Here is a 9,579-nt window from a genome sequence, read left to right as displayed (position 1 = left end):
TGCTTGTGACAGCCGCAGACGCTGCAAAGTGCTTCACGACCATCTGCACGTGGTGACACGGTGATAGAAAGAATCCGAGTCATCATAAATTGTTGTAGAGCGATTGGTCTTGGAGTATCATTTCAAATCAGGCGGCATGCTTGCAGATCTGCTCATGACATATCGACTTTCAAAATATTTGCTGTAAGAAATTACAGTGGACTTAAAGTCAAAGAATCTGCTTGCCCTCTGAATTATTTGGATGCAAATAGAAACAATCAGTTCCAGGCTCAAACTCACTGAATCTTCAATTACTACGGCAAACTATTTTAAGTAACATTTTAAAATATACGTGTGTGTGTGTGTATGTGTGTGTGATTGTAATGCAGTTCTACACTGCAAACACTGTTCAATGAATACCTCTTTGACAGTATAAATAAAAATTAAGAATTACTCATTTCATTTTTGCAAATGCAGAATTTTTGCATTGGGTCGTCACGTATTGTGTGCCTAATATTGTGACCTTTCGTGTCCGGAGACATGCAAGAGACAGAATGCTCCCTCGAGGAGCATCATATTTCATTCGGTTGTGAAGAGTCCAATCTGAACGGATAGAAGGGACGCGACCGCATCAGCAGCCGAAACTCAACTCGGTGTTATTTACAAGACGTCAGTCACGTGACAGCAGTCGTCGTACCGACGCGATAGCTTCCCGGCGTCCTCGCCGGGCCGAGCGCCAACCTCAAACTGCCGAGGCAGAAGGTGCGCGCCTTCCGCATTGTAACGTGCCATTCAAATCTAGGCCACTCTTGTCTACGAGCAATTTGTTCTTTTGTCGCTTCCGCGCACTCTATTTTCATCTGGTACAAGGGCCTGATGGAGCGGTGAGTCAGAGGCGGGATGACACCACGACGGCCAAGAAGAAGTGAGTGGGAATACAAAGAGGGAGGGAGGGAGAGAGAGAGAGAGAGGACCAGGGAGGCCAATGTCAATCCGCCGGCAAACAGCAGTGGATAATCATGGTCTTTAGGAAAACACTGTGTCCATAATGCTATTACCCAGGATTACCTACTCCAGCAGTGCGGGCGAGACTCTCTCCACAATGTGCCACAGACCTTTCAGATAATCATCTTATCACTACTGACAAACCCACAAGAAACATCCCATTATTATTCCAGAAAAAGGAGGGGGGGCGGTGGGGGCGGGGGGGAATGCAGTATGTTTGGATGAAGACGTAAATGGGACCAAACTACCGAGGGGAACTCGGAGCTGGAATTCCCTACAAGTTGGACTGTTTGGAGAAAATCTTTTGAGTTCAATGCAATGTCGGCGTACCTCATCAAAGGACCAATTGGGTGTATTTGACTCTTTTTTTTGGGGGGGGGGGGCTTTCTTCAACACTTTTTTTTCCAAAAGAAGGAGCAATGACAAGGACAACAGAGGAAGTAACGTGAAGCAAGCAGACTCTCATTCAAAGATGATTTGTGCAGCCTCTGTACAGCACAATGAGCATCACAATACGGTCCCTTCCAAAAGTATTGGAACGACAAGGCCAATCGCTTCGTTTTAGTTGTATACCGAAGTCATTTGTGTTTCAGATCAACAGATGAACGTGAGAAAAAAAGTTTACAACTCCAGCTTTCATTTCAGGATATTTACAGTGCTGTGAAAAAGTATTTGCCCCCTTCCTGATTTCTGTGTTCTTTGCATATTTATCACACACAAAGCTTTCAGTTCATCAAACCAATTTTAATATCAGACAGAGACACGCCTTTGGAAAAACAAATGCACACACACACACACACACACACACACACACACACACACACACACACACATACATACAAAATCCAAACCTACCTGTCTCGATGTGAAAATGTAATTGCCCCTGAACCAAATAATGGGCAGCAATAACTGAAATCAAGCATTTGCGATAATTGACGATGAGTCATTCACATCGTTTTGGAGGAATTTTAGCCAATTGTTTTTTGCGGAATTGCTTCAACTCTGCCATATTGGAGGATTGTTCTTTTCTTTTTTTTTTTTTTTTTTTTTTTTTGGGGCAACGGGGCCCCTCAACTGAAATTTTTTTTTTAGGAGCACAGTGGCCCCTAGACTGAATTTTTTTGGGGGGGGGGTTGGGGGTCAGTGTCAACCGACATACAAAATATTCACATTTCTATTCATTTTCAGGATGCATTCAAAACTAAAAAAAATTTTCTTTGTCACATTTACTTGCACGAGTCAATCATAAAATAGACTTGCAGTGTGTCAAATTTAGAGGAGCAATATGCCACCATTTACGGGCAGTCTGGAGCCCTGCCTCAATGTTATACTCACTTTCTGGAAAAATAGTCCTTCAAAATCAGTTCACAGGGGGACCTATGCTCGGTGAGAATCAAAGGATTCACCGGATGTGTTTGTACTTTTTTTCAAAATGAAGGAGCCGTCTCAACAAGGGGCATGAAGAAGATACACAGGAAGTTACATGACATAAGCATCACAGTGAGAGCCCACAAGAGCAGATTGAAAAGAAAACCTCAACAAAATGGGTATTCATCAAAAAGGTAAGGTTCGATACATGGCACATCCTCTGAAGTGGAATGCGGGAGAAAATATACCTCTGAAGTTGCAGTTTGATGTGCTACAGGAGATGTCAGAGATCCTTCCGAACCTTTGTCGCGACATCGCATTTATATTCTAAAAGTTGCAGCAGCCTCAACAAGGGTCGTTAAAATTAAATCGAGGCACGCAAGTTTTGTGACTTTAGCAGACTCGTGCTCAAATAAAAAACAACAAACAAACAAACTTTCTCTACATTTGCAGTTTTACGGGTTACAACAAGCGACCTCAGAGAGAACATTACAGTCCTCAGGTTTTGCAACATCACACTTGATCCCAAAAGTGGCAGAAGACTCAAACAGGTTCGGAGAAGAAGGTACACAAGAAGTTATGCAAGTTAAGTAAGGCGGTCGAAGGTCATTTCCATGAACAACTTCCCGTGCTATTGACAATATGGTGGCAGAAAGTAGACTCATCTTTTGACTAGCTTGGAGCTGGTCTAAGTTGTGGTGCAATTTTGCAATTTTAGTGGATTTGATCGAGGCGCAGGCCGACAGATTTTGAGCTCTGCTGATTGCGTGGTGGATGTCATCGTAAAATGCCACCCATGCACACAGTTCGACCGTACTTAGGGCTACACTTGCGCTGGGCACAAAAAATAGGGCCCTATATGTTAAAAAGAGAACGCTTCCTACAGCGCATCATGCCAGCAAAAGGGTGATTCTAAAGCTCATTTTTGTTTTGCTTGCGGAAGGCAGACACTTTTATGTCTTTTTTTTTTTAAAACATGAGCGTACTAGTTCCACATCCAACCACACAATTAGAGCCAAGATTTTATGGAGCATCTCTACTTATCAATTAGCCATATAGCACTCCTTCTCCAATTGGTCCATAACAGACAGGAACAGTAACTAGTAGGTGCTAATAGCTTCTCCACGGTGATGGAGGCATGGAGGGTGAGGGGCAGCCGAGGAGGATAGGCGTGCAAGACAGTTCACTAACACATCTCTAATTAGAGCTCACAGTAAGTCATTACTGGTGTAATAGGGTGTAACACTAATGGCTATCAGGCCAAAGCCCAGCAAGCAGCACCGGAGGAGGAGGAGGAGGAAGGCGGGAGTGTTTTCAAGTGAAAGAATGAATGTATGGAGGAGAGAGTTGTGAAGATGGATCGAGAAAGGGAAAACGGGTGAAGCATTTTGAGTCCACTTTTAAGAACAACAGTCAGACAAGGTCAGAGCCCATTAGTGCACACTCTTTACTCTGACGCAGCCTAAAAAAAAAAAAAAAAGCTCTCATGTTTATCAGGATCCATAGGTTCGGCGGGGAGGGGAGGGTGGGGGGTAAAATGGGGTTATGAGATTCTAGACAGCGAGGCTGAGCTGAGTTAACAAATTAACCACTTAAGACACCCTGCAGCCCATTCTGTCCAAAAACACTCCTGCTTTTTGCACCTTTTGGCCACTACATTGCAAGAATCTAATAAACAGGGAAGCGACAGTGGATATAAAAAGTTCAAATACCTGGTTTGGTGATATAAAAAAAATATATGTGGCCGAGATAAATAATTTGAAAACTTTTCCATCAGAAAACAATCGATAACGTCCATCCATCTTCTATACTGTTCCTCCTCACTTGGGTCGGGATTGTGTGAGGACACCAGATACGCGGAGGAAATCCACGCAAACAAGTGGCAACATGCAACTTCACACAGGAAGGCTGGAGCCTGGATTTGAGACAACAACCTCAGAACTGTGAGGCTCTCGATTTTGTCGCCTGGCCTATAACTTGTACAAATAAATGAATAAAATGGTTTCGAGAGGGGGAAGCGTCAATCAAAACAAAAATAATGTGGTTACGATCAAGAGTTTGGGGGGACGATCACTGGTCAGTGAAACCCCGCCCCAAGATACCCCCAAATACAGTAAATCGCCTGCCGATCCCATGATGGGGAAATATGTCATGTCCAGTACAACAAGTTATAGTCAATTCTAAAGCTCACAAAAAAGGAAAAAGGAAAACACATTTCAAGCGAATCCGAGATCTTTAACTTTGTTTGCAGATTTGACCCTAAAACTTCAGTTGCATTCCAAATTGCGCCACGAGCGGAACGTTCCTCTTGAAGCGTAGCTTCGCTAACAACAGTAGCGTCAGTTTGGCCTTTAAGGAAAGCGCGGGACTTCAATGTGTGTGTCTGGTAGAAGGCAGGCTGGGACCGTTGTCAGTTGTCAAAGTTAGCAGAATGCGAAAGAAGGTCATCATCCCCGGGAGGGCCCCCAAGTCAAAGCCCGCCATCCTTCCACATGCCCTTTAGCTCGCCACGTCGCCATTTAACACCTCACCTTATTTCCTGTGTCCTCCGCCGCCATCTTGCTTCCCTTTAGCTCCCTTCTGTTGCATTTGATTTATCGAGAAGTTCCGAAGATAGACTTGCGAGACGGAACGAGAAGGGACAAAAAGCTCGTCTTAAAAAAATCCCCTCTGTCGCATGCTTTAAAATTGTAATTAGAAAATGAATTTTACGCAAATTAGTCAAACAATAAAACAGAAATGGCATCTTTGGCAGATAAGGCAGGTAATAAGTGTATTAGGGCATCCACTCAGTGTGTGCGGTGCAGCGCAGATACTTATCCAATGGGCGGCAGCACAATAACACACTATTCTTATGTTAATCAAGGAGGCCATTAATGTTTACATTGGGAATCAGGCCTTCCAAAGAACGGCCATTCAATTCCTGCTAAACGGGCATAATTAGTTCCCTCTTAAAGCCATATTCCATTAACTCACAGGTGAATTGCATCACATTTCTGCTTGGTTTGTGCACCATAATAGGATTGGAAAGCAAATCACATATTCAGAGAACTCGCCCCGACAGGGGAAATATATATATTTTTTATGGTTCCGTCAATATTTAAAAGTGTTGTCCGTATTTCTTGCGCCATTGATTTATGCATAAATTCATCTTTAGCCATAAACAGCTTATTCGAGATTAGAGCGTTTGAAAGGCTGTATGATGACACCAAACGCAAATAAGACCGGGGGTACTCCAAAATAAACCTTAAAGGGACATAACTATTTGTTTCAATGAGTCAGAGGTCCATTTATAAAGGTTGGTTCTCTACTAATACCAAAAATTTAAAGGAGGTTGGTCTTTGATTATCCAAAGGTTAGCTAGAACCAAAACCAAAACGAATGTTTTGAGAGCGTTCCATACTGCTTTTGCGACCAGCATCCACTTGACAGCTATTTTCACTTGTATGTTTGAAGTGAAATACGTGAGACTCATCCTGATGAAATGTGCCAACTGTAATTTATGGGTTTAAAACAGCTGAAAAGATTTGAATGGAAAAATCACGTCATGACCCGAGTCACAAACTAAAACTACGTCCCACATGAGCGTGCACAAGACATACATTGAACGTGACGTGCACTGTAAAAAAAGCAAATGTCTGCCGCGGCTGCTACGTTAGTAGCATGACTTATTCATAATGGCGTGTCACGAAACCACTAATTGAAATTATTATTATTTTTTTTGTAATGTGCAATTAAAAAAAAAAAAAAAAAAAAAAAAAAAGAGGTGATGGACTTGCCTGTCGAGCAAAAATTTTGCTAATTCTGCGTCACCTCTGAATCCTCAGCTGCCTTTACTTTTCTTCTGTCTACAAGACTTATGCCCAGTTGTTGGCAAATGAAGGATGGATATTTTTTTTTTCCTTTTTCCAGAGGTTAGTGAAACAAGCGAGCGTTTGCCATGACTCGGTATCCTTCCATCCATGATTGGTTGTTTTTCCTCGGGCGTGGTGGTTTCTTAAAAGTTAAATTAGAGGCATAACAAGATGGGGCCTGAGAGTGCAGATTTTTCTTCACATCTTATTTTACTCATGTATGACTGCCAAGTCATATTGATATAGAAATATGAAAAAAAGTTTGTTTGTTTGTTTTTTAATAGCGAAATGAGATGGTGGTGTGGTCTTCTAGTGTACATTTTGGTACCGCCAAAAACAGATCGACCCATGCGCATCTAATCCTGGCCATTAACAGACATGTTTTCACTCCGCCATCTTTTGGCGTTGTGAGGACACTTACGATTTATATAGGTGGGTAAGCTTCACATGTGTTGCACACACACACACACACACACACACACACACACACACACACACACTGAATGTAATGGATAGGAGGCGGCTGAGGGCGTCTGTCAGGGGCGACTGTTCTAATCAGAGCAGTGGGGAGAGAGATAAAGGAGAAAATAATGAGTGTGGCATCGGGCCTTTCATAGCGCAACAAAAGGCCACGGGATCAGATAGACACACACAATGTGGAGAGGAGGAGGAGAGGAAGAGGGGAGAAAGCGAGCGCGAGGGAGGAGACCGTGTGTACGCGCGTGGACGAGGAGCGTTTGCTAATAAGCCATCCTGCACTGTAACAGTTTTAGGAAAACGCAAGCGGACTTTGATGCAGCTGATTGATGGTCGTCTCCGTGGAAACTGTGGACGCCTCCCCTCCTTCGCCCTCCCTATAAAACTCAGGCGCCTCCTTCCATTTCCCCCATTTTTTTTTTGTCTTCTTGAGCCACCCTTCCGCTGATTAGTGCGGCTTCATTTGCGGCCTTGCGGGATAATTTCCAGGCCTCCTTTGATTATTAATGCCTAATTTCCAACGATTACACCTCTTGGATTATTAATGCCTAATTTAGCTTGATGACTCCGGGTATTAGACAGTGTCCAAACAACCCTAGTGGTCTCCAAAATGTGTACACACACAGTCAGAGAGCTCTTAGGGTGGGGGCAGCAAGTTTTAAATTAACGGTTGGTTACTTCCTGTTTTTTTGGGGGTGATTTTTCAAAGTTTCCAGTCAAAAAAAAAAAACCACCACTAATTACAAACTGCAAGCTAGGAGAAATGAGCAGGCAGACTCTAAAGAAAAAAAAAATCCTATTCACAGACTTAATGAGCTTGTCGAAAGCTGAATAATTGATTTCTAATTCTAGCCTGCAGCTGTTGACCCAACCAACGAGCATTTCACCGCCCCCCCACCCGACACCCCTCCATTTGTTGAATGAAGCCGAAAATATGTCGTTGCGCTGCGACTTGGCACGGTGTGGCGCCGCTAACCAAACGCTGTCACGCCTACGTCACACTTTAAAGGCTTTTATTTGGATGCCGGCTGTAAAGTTTTGACAGTTAAAGCCTTGATCTCCAAACAGGCGTGCATCCTCCGTTTGGAATTCTTCGCACACGATCCTTTTGATGGCTTCATCCTCCTTGGTAACAGTAGTTTAATGTTAGCTAGAACCTTACAAGGAGAACGGAGACACCGCTGGTCAACCGGTTGTTTTTCCCCAGAGAAAACAACGGAAACGAAAGGTGCCAGCAGCACTGAATAGCTCCTCAAAACGAAAAATCCAACTTTGACACGACGCTCAGTCCACATTAATTAGCATAGGCAACATTTTTGCTCAATTTCAATGAATCTCAGATACACGTCCTCTTTCTGTTGGGGCTCATTTGAATGAATTCCCAAGGAGGAGCTCACCAAAACAGCCCAACCTTATTTTCGCCATGGACAAGTTTCATGTGAAGACAGACCGTATAGAAGAAAACAAAAGCTAAAATCAAACTCACTATTAGGCTGAAGTCAGTTGCTGTAATTAGTGAGAGTCCTGTGTTTCTATTCAGTGAGCTGGTCCCAGCTAGAGGTAATGGGAGACGACGACACCTGAAGTGCGTTATTTATGTCCAGTCTACACCGCAAAGCCCTTTTCATATCACACTTAGCACAGCACAGCGCATGGTCAACCAACCCATTCACTGTTTTTTGTGTGTTTTTTGGTGGCGCAACAAGGCAACGTTGCAGCAACTGGTGGCACAAAAGCTGGGCGTTGGCATTCTAATTTGAAACGTTTGATTCGGACGCATCCAACGTGGCAGCTTGCAGAAAATGGAGGGAAACGTTTTTAATGTCCTATGCCATGAATGTATAAGGAAAAGATCCCAGGCTACTTCCGGTTCGGTTGCTTAGCAACCAGTGTCAACTATCGGTGAGCTTGCGCCAGGTTGTCCCAGCTCCAGCCTGCATACGAGCCAAGTGATTGTAAGTCATGAAAATGAACAAAATAACTCAAACTGAAGAAAAAAAAAATCCTTTTGGTGAACGAAATAAAAACAAGAAATTAACTGAAATGGCATTTTACGATTACAAAACTAATTGAACCCATCAATAGTTGGAAAATATCCTTCATTTGATCTATTTCAACTAATTTGTTTATTATGGGTCTTGCCTAAAACACGAAAGACGGCAAACTAGTTCACTTGGTTGTTTTATATTGCTCTGCAATTGATGTACTGTGAGTAAACGTTTTAATATTTTTGACAATGTTCATCTTTTTCATTTTGTTTTACTTCATATCGCTGCCGTCGAGCTGAAACTATGTCCTCGGATGTCAAAATTTGGTAAATTGAATATTTTATCAAAAATATATTCTCTTGGTTTGTCCATGGGGAGTGTGCTATACTTACAAATTATTGACCAATCATAAGTGTTGAAAATGGCCTACATTTTTGATGATGCATTTTTAATGTTTGACCATTTTTTGGCTTGGAAAGCTGTTGATTTTGGAAGGCATCAGGTTTTCGCCCGACGCCAGTGATATGTTAAAAAAAAAAAAAGTGAAGCAACTCTTCAGTTTTCAGCACAGATACGAAATACAGCAATAAAAAAAAAATAATTCAACAATTGTGAATTGTAACCCTAATAATAGAGATTGGACGATATGAAAAAAATAAATCATGATGTTCATTTGTGTGATTGTTCATGTGGCTCCGTGTGTATCGTCATGACCTAGGGGGGGCAGTTGCTTGTTTGGGGAGCTTAGCACAGAGCTGCCAGTGTGCGAACCACAGCCGTCCGGCGTCCCTGTAAGATGACCTCCCGGAAAATAGGCCTAATTATTACCGTGACAGACCCGTGCTATCATATTCTGCCTACCTGGGGAGGGGGAAGGGCCTCGTCTGCAGTGCGGTGGGAGGTGGATT

The sequence above is a fragment of the Hippocampus comes genome, unplaced genomic scaffold (genome assembly GCF_001891065.2).
Source record: "Hippocampus comes isolate QL1 unplaced genomic scaffold, H_comes_QL1_v1.1 scaffold96, whole genome shotgun sequence".
NCBI classification, from domain to species: domain Eukaryota; kingdom Metazoa; phylum Chordata; class Actinopteri; order Syngnathiformes; family Syngnathidae; genus Hippocampus; species Hippocampus comes.
Note: the sequence above shows the minus strand (reverse complement) of the source record.